A 21,495-nucleotide genomic window follows, 5' to 3' on the forward strand; every position below is an offset into this window, starting at 1 on the left:
CTATAGTGAGGAGGAATGTCCAACAGAAACGAGGAGGTGATGAGAGTCAGCGGTCTGCGGATAGCAAGTTGTACCGCTGTCTGAGTGAAGGAATGGAATCCAAGTGGAGGTATCCGGGGAGTCAGTGGTCTGCGTTAGCAAGTTGTACCACTGCTATGTGAGAGGATACTGGAACAGGTGACACAGGAAACAGGGATCAGTGGTCTGCCTCTAGCAAGTTGTACCACTGAATATATATGTGAGGAGGAGCACGGGGAGAGACTGCAATACAGGAGATACACGGGCACCTTAAACTTGATCCACAATAATATGCACAATATATAAATGACTGAACAGCACTGCAATAATAGAAAGTCACTTGAGGTAATCCAGCACAAGATAACACAGTCAATGATGGCAGTAGACTCAGCGGATAGCAAACTCCAGAGGAGAACCAACCCAGTCCAGCAAGATATGCAATACACCAGCACAGTCAATGAGAAGTATGCATACCGTGGTTCAGAAGCAGGCTGTCAGACAGGAGTGCAGAGATACCTGAACGGCTGGAGACCGGCAGGATGCGAAGTCACTGGATGGGTGAAGCGGCAGTCAAGTAGGTGCAGCGCACAGGTAGGTAGACCAGCAGGGAAACAAATACTCAGGAAGCAGTAGTATGTAGAACTGGACTCCTGGAGGACCCTGAAGAGAAGCGATGGTCTAGCTGAGAGGTAAGTAGAGAGGCGCAGATCCGATGCTGACAGGCGGGTAGAGACCAGCGGGAACACAGGAAAGCATGGAGAGCGGATCAGCTGTTGAAGGACGAGTAGAGCTGAGGAGTAGCAGCAGCAGGACACTGCGGACACACGGAGGTAGCCAATAGCAACCAGCAGGTGCAGTAACGATGGGACACGGGAGAGCAGAGCTGAGCTGGAACTGATGATCACGGAGAGTAGCGGATAGCAATAGTAGTAGCAGTCTCGAGGAAACACGGGAGAGTTGAGATGAGCTGAAGACTGAAGCGCACACAGGCAGCGGATAGGAATCAGCCAAACAGTCACGATGAAACACAGACGAGTTGCAGGTTGAAGACTGTAGTGCACGGAGGCAGCGGATAGGAATCAGCTAACAGTCACGATGAAACACAGACGAGTTGCAGGTTGAAGACTGTAGTGCACGGAGGCAGCGGATAGGAATCAGCTAACAGTCACGATGATGCACAGGTGAGTTGATGTAGATTGAAGACTGTAGTGCACGGAGGCAGCGGATAGGAATCAGCTAACAGTCACAATGATATATGGTAGAGTTGAAGTGGCTTGAAGACTGTAGTGCATGGAGGCAGCGGATAGGAATCAGCTAACAGTCACGATGATACACAGGAGGGTAGAAGTGGTATGGGAACCACAGGAGTAGAAGTGGTTTGGAAACCACAGAGGTAGAAGTGGTTTGGAAACCACAGGAATCAGCAGCGCTGAATCCACGAGGAAACACAGGAACACCTTCAGAGACTCATGGGGAATGAGACTCCAAGATCAGGGAACGTGGTGTTGACCACAGGTGCTTAATATAGGGAGTGTTGCCTGATCTGCCAATTAAGTTAAAGGAACATGTACTGAAGGGTTTGAAAGGGCTGCACATGCGCAGACCCTCAGGATGGAGGACGGCCACGGTTCCTAAAGGTCCGAGAAGAAGCACTCACAGTCCGGTGAGTGACAGGTGCTGATAAAAAGCTGTGAGTTTGTTTCCTCAGTCTCTCATCACCTGGGGAACAGTTCAAATGTAGATAGACACTGCAATTTTGTTTATAAAATAAAATATGGATAAACCTGTGCTGATATTAAACTGCAGCCACTTATTGCCCTACATACATTCCATCCAAGTATGTTAAAACATCAGACTACATACAATTTGGACAATAAGTATGGCGCTGACTATATAGATATTCCTCTGCCAAAACCAATAGTTCTTAATGCACAATATCAGTTCATAAGTTTCAAGAGTCAAAGATTATATTTTCCTTAGGACTTGATTAAAAAACACTGTTGAATGCTGGATCTGCACAGTACATGGAACGATATGTCACTGCCCTCTTCCAAAACGCTCAGAGTGAAAGTGTTTTTCTCTCACAAATTTTCATATACATAGGAGAGATCAAAAGAGAAAAACACATATAAAGTAGTTTTTCAAGCAGTTGCCCACACATGTATCAGGGATATGTTGAAATGTCTCTTATGGTGTATTATGTGAGTCCTCTCAGGATATCACCTCATTATAAATGCCAGATAGAAAAAATAAAAGCAATATGGTGCATTATCCCAATATAAAACACATATTTAATGACAGCCAATAAAACACAAAAGCATAAAAGTTGCTTCTCCTTTATATAAAACAAACTGCGGGACACCTCTCTGTGAGGTTGGACTCTTACCCCATTCAGAATAAAAACAGGCACGTACGGATAGACTTTTACACCCTCTCGAAACAGATCAGGCGCCAGCTGAGTAAATCCATGCACCGCTGATATGAAAACTAAGTCCAAACACTTGCAGATGAGTGTCTCTCTGCTAGTCACCGCCCCTTGCCGCTGCGTTTCAATTCTGTGACTCTTTATCAAGGCAATGCGGTTACAATCACAATTCCATTCTTTTAAACTCCTTCCGTCAAATCGGAGTATTTGAATTACCATATTGTAGCTATGGAGATGGTTCCGAATATGGTAAGACCCGGCACTGTTCGGCACTGTTCGCAACGGTGATCTCCAGTGTCTTCTGGTAAGTCTGTTCCAGGGGAAAAGGGATGTTAGGCTGTGAAATGAACTGAAACATCCCGATAATGTAGACTTGGAACCTGGAGATAGGCCTGTTCTGCCAAGTAGGTTTCAACCTTGTATGAAATTTGATAAAAATGTGTTCAAATGTTTTAGATGTAATGAGATATACCATATTTCTGCTAATTGCCTACTTTCCTTTGAAGCAATGCAATGTGATACTGCTTATGTACATCACAGAGTATCTTTCTTTGCCCAGCTAGCCTACCCTTCAGACCGACAGGCTGAGCCAGACAAATAAATATGGGAAATTACTGTAGAAGACAAACGGGTAAAGGCTCAGGTAGATTCTGATAATATGATTTTTCTTGTAAAAGCTGAGATGGTGAGCCCCTGAAAGCATCAAGGGAAAACTATTGGGTTAACATGTATACACAGGGATACTTGGCATTATGATGCTGCTGTAGTCAACATAGATACACAGTGTGGTCTCTTGGTGGTCACTGTGGGGTTTGTTCCTTCCTTAATGTTTGATGCTATATTGAGGAGAAATTTTCCCACTTCTGGAAGTTGTGGGAAACCCACCTGATTATAGAAGTGAGTAACCCAGACCCATTTGATAATGATACTGATACAGTGGCAGTGGTGTCCCTTGAGTCTGAAGTTTTTCCTTTTGCATGCATGATTGAGGAGTCAGAAAATGACAAGGACAGCAATGGAGAGCAGGATAGTGTATCTTATACTGAAATAGGACATGTTGTTAGACCTTCTGACTGTATGCCTGATCTTAAAGTGATAAAGATATTTTTGCCTCAGAACTCTGGTAAAGGCTCAAGCAAATGTTAAATCAGTTGATGGAAACCGCGTGGTGTCCGATAGTAGGTTGTCATACCCTCACATGGCAATGAGTCAAGAGTTGCTGTATCACATCTTAAAAAAGAGTGAAGGTATTGTGGAACATTTAATATTTCCTAAGGCATATAGAAGGATGGTGTTAGCTCTGGCTCATGGTCACATAACTGCAGGGCATCTAGGGGTAGTAAAAATCGCAAGAATTTAGCAGTGCTTTTTCTGCCCATGGGTCCGTAAAGATGTATATTACGGTACTACTGTGTCTCCTGCCCTGAGTGTCAATACCATGCTCCTAGGCTACATTATAAAGTCGGAAGGCCTAAAAAGATCATCACTATATCCACAATTCTGAAAGAATTCTGCCGCCTGTTTAGAGTTACTCAGCTGAGGACCTCTCTGTAACACCCTCAAACTGATGGCTTAGTGGAGAGGTTTAACAAAACTTTAATGCATATCCTGAGGAAGGTAGTGGAGGAAGATTGGAAAAATTGTGATTGTTTGTTACCCTATTCATTACAGAAGTTCCACAGTCCTCCACAGGATGCTCATCTTTTGATTTGCTGTATGAGAAATTCCCTAGAGGATTACTCAATATTGCAAAGGAGACATGAGAGGGGCAGCTCAGTCCCTATACAACAGCAATTAAACATGTTTCCCAGATACAGGAAAGAATAGCTCCAGTGGCGCCGATAGTGAGAAAGCACCTCAAACAGGCACAATAAAGGATGTATAACTGTAGTGCCCAATTATGCACCTTTGCTCCTTGGGATAGAGTGCTTATTTTTGTACCCATGGTAGAAAGAACATTTTTGGCCAGATGGCAAGGACCATTTGAAATCATGGAAAAAGTGGGAGAAGTTCATTATAAGGTCTACCAACTAGGGAAAAGAAAGCCAGAACAGATCTATAATGTAAACCTTATAAAACTGTGGATGTCCCTGGCAGGATGCGAAGTCCCTGGATGGGTGAAGCGGCAGTCAAGTAGGTGCAGCGCACAGGTAGGTAGACCAGCAGGGAAACAAATACTCAGGAAGCAGTAGTATGTAGAACTGGACTCCTGGAGGACCCTGAAGAGAAGCGATGGTCTAGCTGAGAGGTAAGTAGAGAGGCGCAGATCCGATGCTGACAGGCGGGTAGAGACCAGCGGGAACACAGGAAAGCATGGAGAGCGGATCAGCTGTTGAAGGACGAGTAGAGCTGAGGAGTAGCAGCAGCAGGACACTGCGGACACACGGAGGTAGCCAATAGCAACCAGCAGGTGCAGTAACGATGGGACACGGGAGAGCAGAGCTGAGCTGGAACTGATGATCACGGAGAGTAGCGGATAGCAATAGTAGTAGCAGTCTCGAGGAAACACGGGAGAGTTGAGATGAGCTGAAGACTGAAGCGCACACAGGCAGCGGATAGGAATCAGCCAAACAGTCACGATGAAACACAGACGAGTTGCAGGTTGAAGACTGTAGTGCACGGAGGCAGCGGATAGGAATCAGCTAACAGTCACGATGAAACACAGACGAGTTGCAGGTTGAAGACTGTAGTGCACGGAGGCAGCGGATAGGAATCAGCTAACAGTCACGATGATGCACAGGTGAGTTGATGTAGATTGAAGACTGTAGTGCACGGAGGCAGCGGATAGGAATCAGCTAACAGTCACAATGATATATGGTAGAGTTGAAGTGGCTTGAAGACTGTAGTGCATGGAGGCAGCGGATAGGAATCAGCTAACAGTCACGATGATACACAGGAGGGTAGAAGTGGTATGGGAACCACAGGAGTAGAAGTGGTTTGGAAACCACAGAGGTAGAAGTGGTTTGGAAACCACAGGAATCAGCAGCGCTGAATCCACGAGGAAACACAGGAACACCTTCAGAGACTCATGGGGAATGAGACTCCAAGATCAGGGAACGTGGTGTTGACCACAGGTGCTTAATATAGGGAGTGTTGCCTGATCTGCCAATTAAGTTAAAGGAACATGTACTGAAGGGTTTGAAAGGGCTGCACATGCGCAGACCCTCAGGATGGAGGACGGCCACGGTTCCTAAAGGTCCGAGAAGAAGCACTCACAGTCCGGTGAGTGACAGGTGCTGATAAAAAGCTGTGAGTTTGTTTCCTCAGTCTCTCATCACCTGGGGAACAGGTCAAATGTAGATAGACACTGCAATTTTGTTTATAAAATAAAATATGGATAAACCTGTGCTGATATTAAACTGCAGCCACTTATTGCCCTACATACATTCCATCCAAGTATGTTAAAACATCAGACTACATACAATTTGGACAATAAGTATGGCGCTGACTATATAGATATTCCTCTGCCAAAACCAATAGTTCTTAATGCACAATATCAGTTCATAAGTTTCAAGAGTCAAAGATTATATTTTCCTTAGGACTTGATTAAAAAACACTGTTGAATGCTGGATCTGCACAGTACATGGAACGATATGTCACTGCCCTCTTCCAAAACGCTCAGAGTGAAAGTGTTTTTCTCTCACAAATTTTCATATACATAGGAGAGATCAAAAGAGAAAAACGCATATAAATAGTTTTTCAAGCAGTTGCCCACACATGTATCAGGGATATGTTGAAATGTCTCTTATGGTGTATTATGTGAGTCCTCTCGGGATATCACCTCATTATAAATGCCAGATAGAAAAAATAAAAGCAATATGGTGCATTATCCCAATATAAAACACATATTTAATGACAGCCAATAAAACACAAAAGCATAAAAGTTGCTTCTCCTTTATATAAAACAAACTGCGGGACACCTCTCTGTGAGGTTGGACTCTTACCCCATTCAGAATAAAAACAGGCACGTACGGATAGACTTTTACACCCTCTCGAAACAGATCAGGCGCCAGCTGAGTAAATCCATGCACCGCTGATATGAAAACTAAGTCCAAACACTTGCAGATGAGTGTCTCTCTGCTAGTCACCGCCCCTTGCCGCTGCATTTCAATTCTGTGACTCTTTATCAAGGCAATGCGGTTACAATCACAATTCCATTCTTTTAAACTCCTTCCGTCAAATCGGAGTATTTGAATTACCATATTGTAGCTATGGAGATGGTTCCGAATATGGTAAGACCCGGCACTGTTCGGCACTGTTCGCAACGGTGATCTCCAGTGTCTTCTGGTAAGTCTGTTCCAGGGGAAAAGGGATGTTAGGCTGTGAAATGAACTGAAACATCCCGATAATGTAGACTTGGAACCTGGAGATAGGCCTGTTCTGCCAAGTAGGTTTCAACCTTGTATGAAATTTGATAAAAATGTGTTCAAATGTTTTAGATGTAATGAGATATACCATATTTCTGCTAATTGCCTACTTTCCTTTGAAGCAATGCAATGTGATACTGCTTATGTACATCACAGAGTATCTTTCTTTGCCCAGCTAGCCTACCCTTCAGACCGACAGGCTGAGCCAGACAAATAAATATGGGAAATTACTGTAGAAGACAAACGGGTAAAGGCTCAGGTAGATTCTGATAATATGATTTTTCTTGTAAAAGCTGAGATGGTGAGCCCCTGAAAGCATCAAGGGAAAACTATTGGGTTAACATGTATACACAGGGATACTTGGCATTATGATGCTGCTGTAGTCAACATAGATACACAGTGTGGTCTCTTGGTGGTCACTGTGGGGTTTGTTCCTTCCTTAATGTTTGATGCTATATTGAGGAGAAATTTTCCCACTTCTGGAAGTTGTGGGAAACCCACCTGATTATAGAAGTGAGTAACCCAGACCCATTTGATAATGATACTGATACAGTGGCAGTGGTGTCCCTTGAGTCTGAAGTTTTTCCTTTTGCATGCATGATTGAGGAGTCAGAAAATGACAAGGACAGCAATGGAGAGCAGGATAGTGTATCTTATACTGAAATAGGACATGTTGTTAGACCTTCTGACTGTATGCCTGATCTTAAAGTGATAAAGATATTTTTGCCTCAGAACTCTGGTAAAGGCTCAAGCAAATGTTAAATCAGTTGATGGAAACCGCGTGGTGTCCGATAGTAGGTTGTCATACCCTCACATGGCAATGAGTCAAGAGTTGCTGTATCACATCTTAAAAAAGAGTGAAGGTATTGTGGAACATTTAATATTTCCTAAGGCATATAGAAGGATGGTGTTAGCTCTGGCTCATGGTCACATAACTGCAGGGCATCTAGGGGTAGTAAAAATCGCAAGAATTTAGCAGTGCTTTTTCTGCCCATGGGTCCGTAAAGATGTATATTACGGTACTACTGTGTCTCCTGCCCTGAGTGTCAATACCATGCTCCTAGGCTACATTATAAAGTCGGAAGGCCTAAAAAGATCATCACTATATCCACAATTCTGAAAGAATTCTGCCGCCTGTTTAGAGTTACTCAGCTGAGGACCTCTCTGTAACACCCTCAAACTGATGGCTTAGTGGAGAGGTTTAACAAAACTTTAATGCATATCCTGAGGAAGGTAGTGGAGGAAGATTGGAAAAATTGTGATTGTTTGTTACCCTATTCATTACAGAAGTTCCACAGTCCTCCACAGGATGCTCATCTTTTGATTTGCTGTATGAGAAATTCCCTAGAGGATTACTCAATATTGCAAAGGAGACATGAGAGGGGCAGCTCAGTCCCTATACAACAGCAATTAAACATGTTTCCCAGATACAGGAAAGAATAGCTCCAGTGGCGCCGATAGTGAGAAAGCACCTCAAACAGGCACAATAAAGGATGTATAACTGTAGTGCCCAATTATGCACCTTTGCTCCTTGGGATAGAGTGCTTATTTTTGTACCCATGGTAGAAAGAACATTTTTGGCCAGATGGCAAGGACCATTTGAAATCATGGAAAAAGTGGGAGAAGTTCATTATAAGGTCTACCAACTAGGGAAAAGAAAGCCAGAACAGATCTATAATGTAAACCTTATAAAACTGTGGAAGTTAGTGTAGGTCTGTCAAAAACCCCGGTCCCTCCAGTAACCGGTATACCAGAATTAATAGTAGCCATTTAAAAGCATGAGGCTAAAGAGTTTCTCAGAAGAACTAGAGATTTGTTTGTGGACATATCGGGTAAAACAACAGTCGTTAAATATGACTTAAGGTTAAGCTAAAACCTTATAGAATACCAGAAGCCCAATGAGAATCGGTATTGAAAGGAATTAAGAAACATGCTTCTGCATTGAGTTCTGTAAATTAAATAATGTGTCTAAGTTTAATGCCTACCCAATGTCTTGTGTAGATGAGCTCATTGAAAGGCTGGGAACAACAGTACTTAACCACTCTAGACCTAGCTAAAAGGTACTAGCAAGTATTGTTGACAGATAGAGCAAAATATAAGATGGCTTTTTCTGCTCCAGAGGTTCTATTCTAGTATAAGAGGTTACCATTTGGGTTGCATGGGCACCCACCACATTTCAGCGAATGATGGATAAAATTCTAAGGCCCCATAGAAAATATGAAGTTGCTTACCTTGATGATATAGTCATCCATAGTCCTGATTGACAATCTCACCTACCAAGAGTACAAGCAGTGTTGGATCATCTATAATGCAGGGTTAACAGCCAACCCAAAAAAGTGTTACTTAGGGATGGAGGAGTTGAACTATCTGGGAGTACACCATAAGCAGAGGTCTGATAAAGCCCAAACTTAATAAAATTGAGGCAATTCTAAAATGGCCACTACCCTAAAACAAGAAGCAGGTGCAAGCTTTTCTGGAAATCACTGGCTATTATAGAAGTATATTGCTGTCACTATTGTCCCATTGACTAAACTTACCAAGAGTAAGAAGGTAGCATTGTGCACCTAAACCATTTTATTGATGCCTAGTTTTAAAAAATAATTTGTTGTTCAGACAGATGCATTAAATGTAGCGATAGGTGCATTGTTTTTCCAAAGTAAAAATGGTGAGAAGCATCCTCTTATTTATTTAAGCAGGATGTTGAATATGCAGGAGAGAAATGTCATTATTGCAAAGGAAGTCCTAGCAATTGAATGGGTGTTCGAAACGTGCAGGTATTACCTCTTGGTCCGAAAATTTTACGCCTCAAAGTAAATCACAGCTATGAAGTCTGGGATGTGATGAAGCATAATGTGTTTATTGCTTAGAAAATACAAATGAATAGTACAAATATAGTTGAAATTGCACAGGGATTTCAGATAAGGCTGAATTCTGGTTGCAAGGAATACTGCAGACACAGGTAGCAAGGTAAGTGGAGAGATCCGGAGAAGTGGTGTTAGCAGTAATATGTGAGGGGCCGAGGGCACAGGAGCAGCAGGAGAACAAAACCATAGGAAGGGTAACAAAACAACAATGACCAGCACAGGAGAGGGGGAGAGACGGGTATAAGTAGAGAACACCCAGGTGCAGGAGATAATAAGTGAGACAGGTTAACCCCTAGTAATAACAAAGGATAAGGCACAATAGCAGCACCTCTGGTTACCAGATGTACTGCCAAATATACATAATAGAACAAGTCCAAGGTCCTGGAAACAGGAGCTGCCAATAAGCAGTTGGTCATGGATCATGCTCCATTAAAATGGATGTCTGAGATTAAATAACTAATGGAAGAATAGCCAGGTGGTTCTTAGCGCTGCAAAATGTTATGTTCTCTGTAGAGCATAGGCCTGGAAGCCAATTGGCAAATGCAGATGCATGGTCTCGAGTTTATTGCTTGGGGGCTACAAGTATTCCGCCCCACTAGACAAAACAAGTGGGTGTGGATATGTGATATATGGCAGATATACATGTCGTGAATATCTGTCATATGTGTTTTTAAAACCCCAGTAAGATTGTTTGTCTTTGGGAAGCCATATTTTTGGCTGTAGCAAAACCTTGTATAAAGGTCCCTGGGGTTATGAAAGGAGATAGAAAGGTGGGCTCCATTCATCAGGCCAATTCTGGGTCTTCCAACATACCAGACACTTTGCTGGCAATCAGAATAAAAAGCTGTGTGTTTTCTCAGTCTCTCACCACCTGGGGAACAGATCAAATGCCTGTAGAGAGACACTGCAGTTTTGTTCCCAGTGGGTGCTGTTATTTTGTATGTGTAAGACATCTGGTTCTTCTCTTCAGAAAGAGTATTTCTTGTATATTATTTAGAAGTAGGACATGCTAGGAATTTGTTTGTTTTGTTCATTTTGATGCTGGAGAATAAATCTAGATGGACTATTGTGACATATTTGGCTGATGCATGTGAAGTGCACCCGTTTTACCCCTGGAAAGGCAGGTGTGGGAAAAATGCTGCTAAGTAAAAATACTTTCACATCTAGAAGTGTTAATAGTTTATTTTTGTCAATAAACAAAATGCTAAGAGTCATCACAGAGAAATCGAAATCAATTCAAAATTTGATGTGACCACCCTTTGTCCGCAAAACAGTATCAGTGCATCAATTCTTCTAGGTACACTTGCACACAGTTTTTGAAGGAACTCGGCAGGGCAGTTGTTCCAAACACCTTGGATAACTAACCACAAATCGTTTATGGATGTAGGTTTGCTCAAATCCTTCTGTCTGTAATCCCAGACAGACTCCATGATGTTGAGATCATCACGTTCAGGAATCCTTGTTCTTCTTTATGATGAAGATGGTTCTTAATTACATTGGCTGTATGTTTGGGGTCAGTGTTCTGCTGCAGAATAATGTTGGAGCGAATCAGATGCCTCCCTGATGCTATTGCATGATGGATAAGTGCCCAGTGGCGGATCCAGGGGGGGCGATCGCCCCCCCTAGCAGGGGCTTGCTGCCGGTGGCTGCACATTATGTGCAGGTCCATTCAGCAGTGACAGGCAGGGCCACCGTGCTGCCCGGCTGCTCTGATTGTGTTTTAAACACAATCAGAGCATCCGGGCAGCACACTGTCCCTGCCTGTCACTGCTGAACAGACCTGCACATAGTATGCAGCCGCCGGCAGCCTCAGATGTCAAAAAGGGGGCGGGCCTAAATCGCCCCCCTCCCTACATCGCCCCAGGTAGCAGTATTCTCTAGATCCGCCCCTGTAAGTGCCTGCCTATATTTCTCTTCATTGAGGACACCATTAATCCTGGCCAAATCCCCAACTCCATTTGCTGAAATGCAGCCTCAAACTTACAAGGAACCTCCACCATGCTTCACTGTTGTCTGCAGACTCTCATTATTGTACCATTCTCAAGACTATACTATACATAAAAAAATCAGTTGAAATAAACCCAGGCCTACCATCAGATCCCTCTCAAGTACTATTAATAACAAGTAGCCCTACTAGCATATAAAAGAAGAGAATGATTTGAATCAGAAGGGTAATTTGAGGGGAAAATAGAACTTGAAGAAGACCAAAATTAAGTAGGTAAACCCAGGGGGAATAGTAACTTACGTAATCATATTCTGGCTAAAACCTGCAGATAGTTACTGAACAAGGGCCTTAAATTCACCCCCCAGTAACACCATAAACAAATTTAAATGCATATATAGACTTACAGAAATTTAGAGCATAATAAATTCCCCTAAATAAGAAATCCAATACTCAAACCTTAGAGGGAAATCTACATTTTACCCACGCCACCTGCAGGGCCCATACATAGAAGCCTTTAAAAAGGTTGACAATGAAGAGCTATCCCTGTTAACAACAATAGAAGAAAATTGACTACTTTAAAGAAGCGCATAGACTGTTGAAAGTTAAAACTACATATGAAAGCTTACCTAAGGATCCACTTAGCAAATATAACCCAAAACTAGAGGAATTGCTTAGGAAAGCCAAAAATGTGAAATATACACACGAAAGTGTACTAATTTCTCCACATCCAGAAGCCCAGACTACCTGTATTTTATGGTCTTCCAAAAATACACAAAGATGTGACAAACCCATTAACTTACATCATATGCCAATGTGTATATAATTTCCCACAGCCATCGGTAACAAGAAAAAATAGTTACTTAAAAGACACTACATAGTCACTTAAGATTTTGGAAGGCATTACGTGGTAAAATAACTATTTTCTAATATCCTGTGATGTCATATTCAGTTGTTGACCATGAGGCGAGATGCAAATTCTCTAAAAACATACTGATGATTGTCAGGCATTCCTCCAGCACAAATCAATTTTATCATAGAGGCTAGTGCCTTTATTTTATGCCACAACTATTTCTGGTTTGAGGATTTCTGCCACAGATGGGCTCGGGACAGCGATGGGCATGAAAGTTGCATTAAGTTTTGCAAACCTGTTTATGACACAATGGGAGAAACAGACCATTTGGGATTACAGTCCATTCCTGGTATGGAAAATATATATTGACAACATGATTTTCATATGGGCTGGGACTAAAGAACATTTACACTTGAACTCGAATATACAATTTACCTCCTCAATCAGCCAAGAAAAAATAGTTTCTGGATTTGGAAATTCAATTTGGAAATTCCCATAAAAAATCTTACCCTAGAGCAGCGGTTTCCAAAGTGTGCGCCGCGGCTCCCAAGGGTGCTACAGTGCTGCTACAGGGGTGCTGCAGCCAAGGGACAAACAAACATCCTCCCCCCTCCTCCCTTCTCACTGAATGACATCTTCACGCCAGACTTATTCAATGAAAAGCGGCAGCCGAGAGGAGTTTGCTGGGCAGAGTGTGGATGAAGAGGGGCGGGCAGAGTGTGGATGAGTAGGGGCGGGCAGAGTGTGGATGAATAGGGGCGGGCAGAGTGTGGATGAATAGGGGCGGGCAGAGTGTGAATGAATAGGGGCGGGCAGAGTGTGGATGAAGAGGGGCAGACAGTGTGTGGATGAAGAGGGGCAGACAGTGTGTGGATGAAGAGGGGCAGACAGTGTGTGGATGAAGAGGGGCAGACAGTGTCATGATTTTTGTACATGTTGGTGTTTTATTTTGTTTGAGCTTATTCCTCTTAATAGTAGCTGTAAATTATTCTTTGACAGAAACATAATTGAAAAAATATATAAAACTATTCTTTTCCCTTGGATTTATGTATATTATTTCTGCAAACAACTTACTAAGTATTTCTGTCCTGACCTAAATACTTATTACATTATTTTGACTCAAATACTTAAAAACCGGGACTGCTCCGTAAACAAAGCATAGGATAGGGTAAAATCCATAACGCAATTCAACAATAATTCAAAGAGATTTAAGAAAACACAAAAAAAACCTCTCACTGAATATCACCAACAAGTATGAAGTGAAAGGTGGCACACAATAACGGAAGACACTACCCAGATATTTCTGTGTAGGATAAGACAGCTGCCCTCTTTATGAGGACCACTGCAGGGTAGCTATATATTTCAACATATGAGCTCTCTAATGTGCTCACTAACAATCCCCACTGCTTGAAGGCTTAAATCTAAATAATGCCATGAAACAGGGACTAGGAATGTTAGATGAAGCGCAGAGACTGTCAATATTAGATATCTAATTGAGATACCCATACCACGTTTTCACATTTTTGTTTTTAAAAAAAAAATTAAATTTGTTTTATTGCATTTTTCAGGGGGGTGATAAGGAGTACAAAAATGAGCAAATCAAACAATTGTTACAGCAGCTTTGAGGTGAATTAATAATGTAGCAGAGCACAAATAATAAACACAGTACGTGGATGAGGTAAAAGAAGTAGGTTTGTCAAATTTATACTTGGTCATTATCACATATTATTACATTTTAAACCTTGGTTTAAACAGTTTTGTCACTTTTTGTTATACTGCATTTGGGGGGTGGGGGGGGTGTAACTGGGTGAGCAAGGTAAAATAAAAATTAAACTATTAACCTTTAACCTGGTATTTTGTCAATAATGTTCAATCTATTATTTTTGCTGGAAAAGGTTAAGAGGTGCAAATCAAGGCTAAAAGTAAATTAATTTGTATATCATTCGAAACGGCTCTTACCATGAGTCACTGCGGCCGGCGAAATAACCTACCAAAATCCTCCTTTTTATTGATGTCACCTAATTGTCTGTGCAGGAACCAGTTAATTGATTCAAACATTTTCACTATACTGTTTCTTAGATCCTTCTCCATATTTATATATAGGTTCCCCATTTTGCATAACATTTAGAGACCCCTCTCTCAAGGTACGGGAGAGCTCCATGAGTTCAGTTTTGATATTCGTTAAAAATGAGGGCACTGAAAGAGACCAATTTTGGAGAGTTGTTTTCTTAGCTAATGTGAAGATGACCATTAAATTTGGTTTAATATCGGTGGTATTTTTTGGAGGAAGAATTTGGGCCCAGTTGTCATAATTGCAAATGAGGATGGTGATAGGATCCCTGCTCAAAGTGACTCTGAAGGAAAATTTGAAGGATAACATTTTATTCCACAATTTAACTGGTTTTTTTTTACATGACCAAAACTTGTGAAAGAAAGTGGCAGATGTATTCTTACATTTTGGACATATTCTCGATTCTCCTTCTGTAAACTGTTCTCCTTAAGATCGGGAAATATAGGCTCTATTTAAAACTTTGAGGTGGATCTCTTGTAATATGTTCGAATGTAACCATTTCATTACCTTAAAACGTCGGCTCTAGCAAATATCTGATCCAGGCATCATAAATATTTTGTCACAAATTTGGATAAATATCTGGATTGAGCAGATATTTTGTAAAGAACTGTAATTTTATACTTGATATTATTACTAAATGAAGTAGGTTTTCCAAGTTATCTGGGTTTGGTAAAGTTAATTTGTCATGAATAATTAAGCCATTACTTAGTGGCTTAATTGTAAGCATATAAAGAATTGAGATGTATCAAAGGCAAATCTTTTTTTTTTAAGATGCTGGAAAGAATATAAGGAGATTCTGGGTTGAAAGATCAAAAGTGCCTGGACACTATGCCTTTGTGTCTCCATGCCAAGAATGTTTTATTTTCTAGACCTGGACGAATGCGCGGTTGATCTTGGTGTATTTAGTGTTCAGGTGAGGGAGCATCTGTTGTGGGTATGTGAGTTTTGAGAATATCTGTTTTTATTACAGCATTTCTGTACAAAAATGGTATATTTAAATGTTTCCAATTGTCCAAAATTGTTTCTCTTTTAGAAATTCTATGAAGATAATTTAATTTGTACAGATTGCTAAGTGATGAAGGGCTAAAGATCTCCAAGTACTTGAGTTTTTGATTTAATATTCTAAATTGGGACAAGGATTGGAATTGAGTTTGCTTCTTTACTGGTATATGTCCAGCCAGTGGGGACTTAAGACTATTTGTTCCATAAATGTATTGAATTTTTTTTGTAAACAGTAATTGTGCCATAATTATATATCAAAGTAACTATAGTTGGATATACATTTACTGATTCAAAACATCATGTCATCTGCGAATAATGCTAGTTTGTTTTCAATATTACAAATGAATATTCCTATATAGTTAGTGCAGCTTCAAAGTGCTACAAAAGGTTTCAAGGGTAGCACAAACAAGGGGGAAAGGAGTCAGCCCTTTCTAGTTCCCCTTTGAATTGTGAAGTGAAGGCAAATATAGCCATTTGAAATTGTCTGAGTTTGGGGGTTTTAGTAGAGAACCTTAAGTAGTAGTATGAATTTATCTAGGAACCCAAAACTGTGAATGGATTAATACAGGTGATCCCATGTGACCATGTCAAATGCTTTAGTATAGTATTAAGTCTCTGGACAAGTTCAGTTGTTGCATCACTGAAATTCTTTTTCTCACATTTGTGATAGAGTTTCTGCCCCAAATAAAACCAGTTCAGTCCTTATAAATGATATGGTGTGATTATTTTCAATTGATATGCCAAAATTATGGTATTGTGTAATCAATGTTTAGCAATGATATTGGAATATAAGAGACCGGGTTCTCTAAATCTTCCCCTTGCTTGGCTAATACTTATTGCAATATTGAAGTGTAGTGTGAGGTTGTGATTCCTTAAGATGCAAATAAAAAATTCTTTAAGTGGTTCCATGATAATTTTGAGTAGGATTTTATAGACTTCCCCACTTAGGCAATCTGGTCCCGGGGACTTAAAAGGATTTAGTGATTTAAGGGCTTTTGCCACTTTTTCAATTGTGATTGGAGCTAAGAAAGAACCAGCTTGATGATTGGATATACTTGGTAAACGAACATCTTCCCTAAACTATATTTAGGAGATTTAATTGAACTTAAATATATTAAAATAATTTTATGAAAATTTATAGTCAAGACCTCTTTTCTATCGCTAATCAAAATGCCCTGAATATCATGTAAAGCAGAAAATGTACACCTTGAAGAGTTGATTGAATGATTTTTGCTGATTTGAGTGAATATGTTATCAAACTGAGCTCTTGTTTTGTTTACATAAAGTTTTTTTATTTCATATTTTGATAAGTGGTTGTTAGCTCTTTTTTTGCTCTCTATATATCATTTTGAGATAGTTTTGGTGTGCTGTCCTACATATAATATTATCTGCCCCCTAATTACCGCCTTTGCCATCTGCCAAAGCAAGATGAGGTCTTCTTGATCAACATTTATTTTATATAGTGCCAGCATATTTTGTACAGCTCTACGATTGGGAGCAAACACAATAATAAAACAATACTGGGTAATACAGACAAACAGGGAGGTAAGAAGGCTCTGCTCGCAATCTTACAATCTATCAATTGAAGATTAGATACAATCTTGATGGTCTTTGTTATATAGACCAACCATGCAGCAATAAACATGTTTCCATTGTCTATACGAGCCCCATTTATTTGATGTCTACCTAAATCACAGCATGGTCGAACAATGGTATTGTATCTATACCCTTGTCCTAGTTTGTCAGCATTGAAGAGGAAACCAAAAGGTAATCTATTTATTTTTGAGAGTGCTGTGTGATAAACAGGTATAGTCCAAAAAGAGGCCTAGAATGTATTTGATTCCTACCTTAAATGGGTAGTTCCCTGTGGCAAATGTTCCACCCCACGTCCACCCTGGAAGAGGTAATTACATTGAAGTCTCCGCCTACTATCATATTAGAATCAATTAATGGGTAAAGCTTAGTTACCATATTCAGATAAAAGGGACTTGTAAAAATTTGGAACATATAAATTGTATAATATGAGCCTAACAACGTCAAGAGTTACATCTTCTATACTTTGCTTCTGTATCAAGGATTTGAAAATGTATTATAGGTTGTATGTCTTTCCTGATCAGAATGGCTACTCCTCTTGATTTTGAGTTAAATTAGGCAACTATTAGCATATATTCAGCTTTTTGTAATTTTTATCTGTATGGTGTGTTATTTAGAGGAATGTTATATCAACCTTATTTTATTAAGGTAAGAGATATTTTTTCCGTTTTATAGGACAACAAGACTGAAATATTGTACATTTGGTTTTTATGCCTCTACCCTGGTTCATACTTTGTGATTATTATATGATACAAGGGATAAGTTCCCAGTTTGGTTTGAACCAAAATATAGAACAATTCATTATGAAGTTATATGGCACTTCTTTCTTCACAGAGAAGGCAATTTGCTATATTTTTATGTATGAATAATAGGTGTGTGATAATAGGTCTGAACCATATCAACATATTGTAAGATAAGAAAGCACAAAATCTTACAATGAGAGAATTGTTTGTCTGAAAAATGGACAAAGAGCCTATTTATATGGAAGCACATACAAGAATATATTAATCCACTGTTATGTCGTAAGAACTTATTGATGTACTCTAAGGACAAAATAAAGAAGCCTGGCTAAAGATTCTATATGGGTGAAAGTCAAATGGCAATTTTATTTGTTTATTAAGTATCCAAACTAAAAATAAACTAGCACATTTCTTTAGATCTTCTCTACAGAATCTGTTAAGCAAAAATCACTGGAGACCTCAATAACATAGTCAGATATGGAGACCACCAATGGGGATGTCAAAGATCACACATAAACTTCCCTATATTCAACAACCAGTCTGATTTTGCTCTACCTACAGAGGAGGCATGGAATCTAATGAGAGGTAGGTGTCCACCATGGACCCTGCAAAGAAGTATGGGCTTGGCTGCTATTGCCTCACAGTTTGTGGCCCTCCAAGGAGGTATCTGACATGGCTGGCAGGTGCAAGATACTAGTTGTAACCAGGACCCACTGGCGTTGATGTGGAACCAGGACACATTAGCATTGATGCTGCAGCCAGGACACACTGGCATGGGTGTTGCAATGAAAGGACACACTAGCGTGGATGCAGCAACCAGGACACACTGGCATGGATGCCGCAACCAGGACACACTGTAAAAACACAGGGATGATGAAAGTAAAAAGACTCTGGGGAACCAGGAATAAAGGCCATTGTCCAGTAGGACAGTAGCAGAAATTACAAATATATATATATATATATATATATATATATATATATATATATATATATCATTATAGTGTCAGGCATCTGCATGACCAAAAGATCAAAGATGGAGCCCGTCATCAGAGCCATAGGCCATACTGGAGGAGCTCCCCAGTCCTCAGTAAGGATGGTAAGGTGTCTGGTGCGTGATAGGGGTTCTACATGCATGGATATGCACAAAATGTATCCCTTTATAGAGTATACCACCAAAATATTTTCCCTACCTAGTAATTCTCTGTTCAAACACATATTTTAAAACATGTTTTTAGTGCACCCAGGGACAATTATTACTATCAAATTTTGACCACCTCACAGTTCACATTATTATTTTCATCCACTTTCGGACAAAGACTGCAGCGAGCTGGCTGGATGCTAAGCAACAGACCAACGACAAAAACACACGGTAATTCATAGCACATCTAGGAAACATTGCTACACAGCAGTGGCCGGAAAAAAAGGAGTGTTGCAAGTTGGAATAGTACTTGGGCCCTCTCACCCACCCTTATATAAGATATTTAAAAGGACATGTACAGTTTAACAAACCAAGCGCTCCAGCGAATAGGAGTGCAATTTTTCTGGCTGAAGTCCTTGGTTTGTTTGGGCCACCACAAAACAAGCTACCAATAGCTTAGCTGCCTTAAGCCCAACATCGCTGTCAATGAACTCTATATTATTAAAGCATGTCTGCTCGTGCTGCATATTTAATCTTCTTCTACTCTGTGGATACCTCCCTTTCATCCCTGAAGAACTGCCAAACTTATGTAGACACAGGAATGGATATTACAACTGGAGTGGCATTAGATCTGCTTCAGACAGACTATGAAACAAAACATGTGGACAGCAGGGAATCCGTCATGTTGGAATACACTGCATTGAACAGAGATTTAAACGAATAAATAGATGCAGTTAAGGAGACTGTACTTAAGTTAAACACTGCGCTTCAGAAGAATAATACAGAGGAGTCCCTGAGGCACGATGATAAATATGTCCAGTTTAAAGAACAACTAAGTGACCTGAGAAAACAAATGGGTGTGTCACGGCCCCTGCAGACTAAGTTTTGGAAGATGAAGATGAGGAGCGTCGCCCGGAGCGCTCTGAAAACACAGTTGGAAATGGTGAACCTAGTGAAAAACAAAGTATGTGGTCACACAAACGAGAGAGAAGCAATTAAAGGATGATTGAAAATAAACCTCAGAAGGGCAAAAGGGCCAGGTGTCCACAAATTGTCTGTGATCACTCTGACATGAGTACAGGGCCTGATCAACCACTAGGCTGACCAGGCTGCTGGGTCCCGGGGGAGGCGCGGAGCTGCGGGTATTTTTTTTCATTCTTTCTATTTTTTTTCGGGGAGGGGGGTCGCCGCGGGGGGGGGGAGGGGGGTGAAGGTGGCGACGATCGAAAGCATTGGTGGTCAGCAGCAGGCAGCCAATCGCTAGGCCATCTGTTGCTGTGCAGCAGACAGGAAGCAAGAAGTCTTCAGCACAACTCAACTACAGGTAAGTGAAGGGGGGAGGGACTGCCATGTAAATCTATAGGGATGGAGCGGGGACTGCCATGTATATCTATAGGGATGGAGGGGGGACTGCCATGTATATCTATAGGGAGGGAGAGGGTTGGACTGCCATGCATATCTATAGGGATGGAGGGGGGACTGCCATGTATATCTATAGGGATGGAGGGGGGCCTGCCATGCATATCTATAGGGAGGGAAAGGGGGGGACTGCCATGTATATCTATAGCAGGGTTGTCCAACCCACGGTCCGCGGGCCACATGCGGCCCAGCACGCCTGTAAATGTGGCCCAGAAGGAGTTTTGGTTTGGGCAAGGGGGCAGCACTGTTAATGGAAAAAAAAAATCCTGCAAAAAAATAAAAGAAAATACTTACCTTGCGGTCACGCGGTCACGTCAGCTGGTACTCCGGCTCCCTCCCTTGTCTCCTCCTCCGTGCGGTGCTCGCAGTGAATGTCGGGTGTGATGTCATCACGCCCAACATCCATTGCGGAGCGCAGCACAGAGGAGTCACCCGCACGAGAAGAACAATCAACAGCACAGAATTGGAGAAAATAAGAGAAGAGGACCGGAGAACAAGCCGATTAACAGGTAAGTTAAGGGGGAATTTTTTTTATTCTTTCAAGGGACGCTGACAAGTGAATAAAAGTCACCTGGTCCTGGAGCATCATGGACCTTATCTCCCTGTTACATACTTCTACTTGTAATACTAATGGGGCATTATATATTATTCTCTTTGGCCCATTATAAGTTGTTATCCCTTAACTAACATAGTGGTGTCATTAGCAAAACAGGTCACAATTTGGGGTCACAGTGATGTATATGTCAGATACCGCAGGCCTGGTCAGGGCACCCTGATATACAAAGCCTGGCTTAAATGCACTTTATTGATATTGCATCGAAACAATACAAAAAGTGATTATAGTATAATAACTAGAGAGGATTTTTTGAACAGGGAGATTGAAAGGTTAGTATAGGGGGATTTGAAAAAAAAGTGATATATATATATATATATATATATATATATATCACTTTTTTTCTCATATATATATGTTAACTATGTTTTCTATGGTTTTTTGGATGATCAGCTATCGTTATTGTTAGTGTATCTTATGTGCGGCCCAAACCAACTCGTTGTCTTCCAA

At 41.0% G+C, this 21,495-nt stretch overlaps 1 protein-coding gene across 2 annotated transcripts in view; it reads left to right on the forward strand.

Annotated features, from left to right (window-relative positions):
• FMN2 (formin 2) overlaps positions 1-21,495 on the forward strand; it is a 423,082-nt gene that overhangs the window by 193,948 nt on the left and 207,639 nt on the right. The window lies entirely within an intron of this gene.

This window comes from Mixophyes fleayi, chromosome 3 (genome assembly GCF_038048845.1).
Source record: "Mixophyes fleayi isolate aMixFle1 chromosome 3, aMixFle1.hap1, whole genome shotgun sequence".
NCBI lineage: Eukaryota > Metazoa > Chordata > Amphibia > Anura > Limnodynastidae > Mixophyes > Mixophyes fleayi.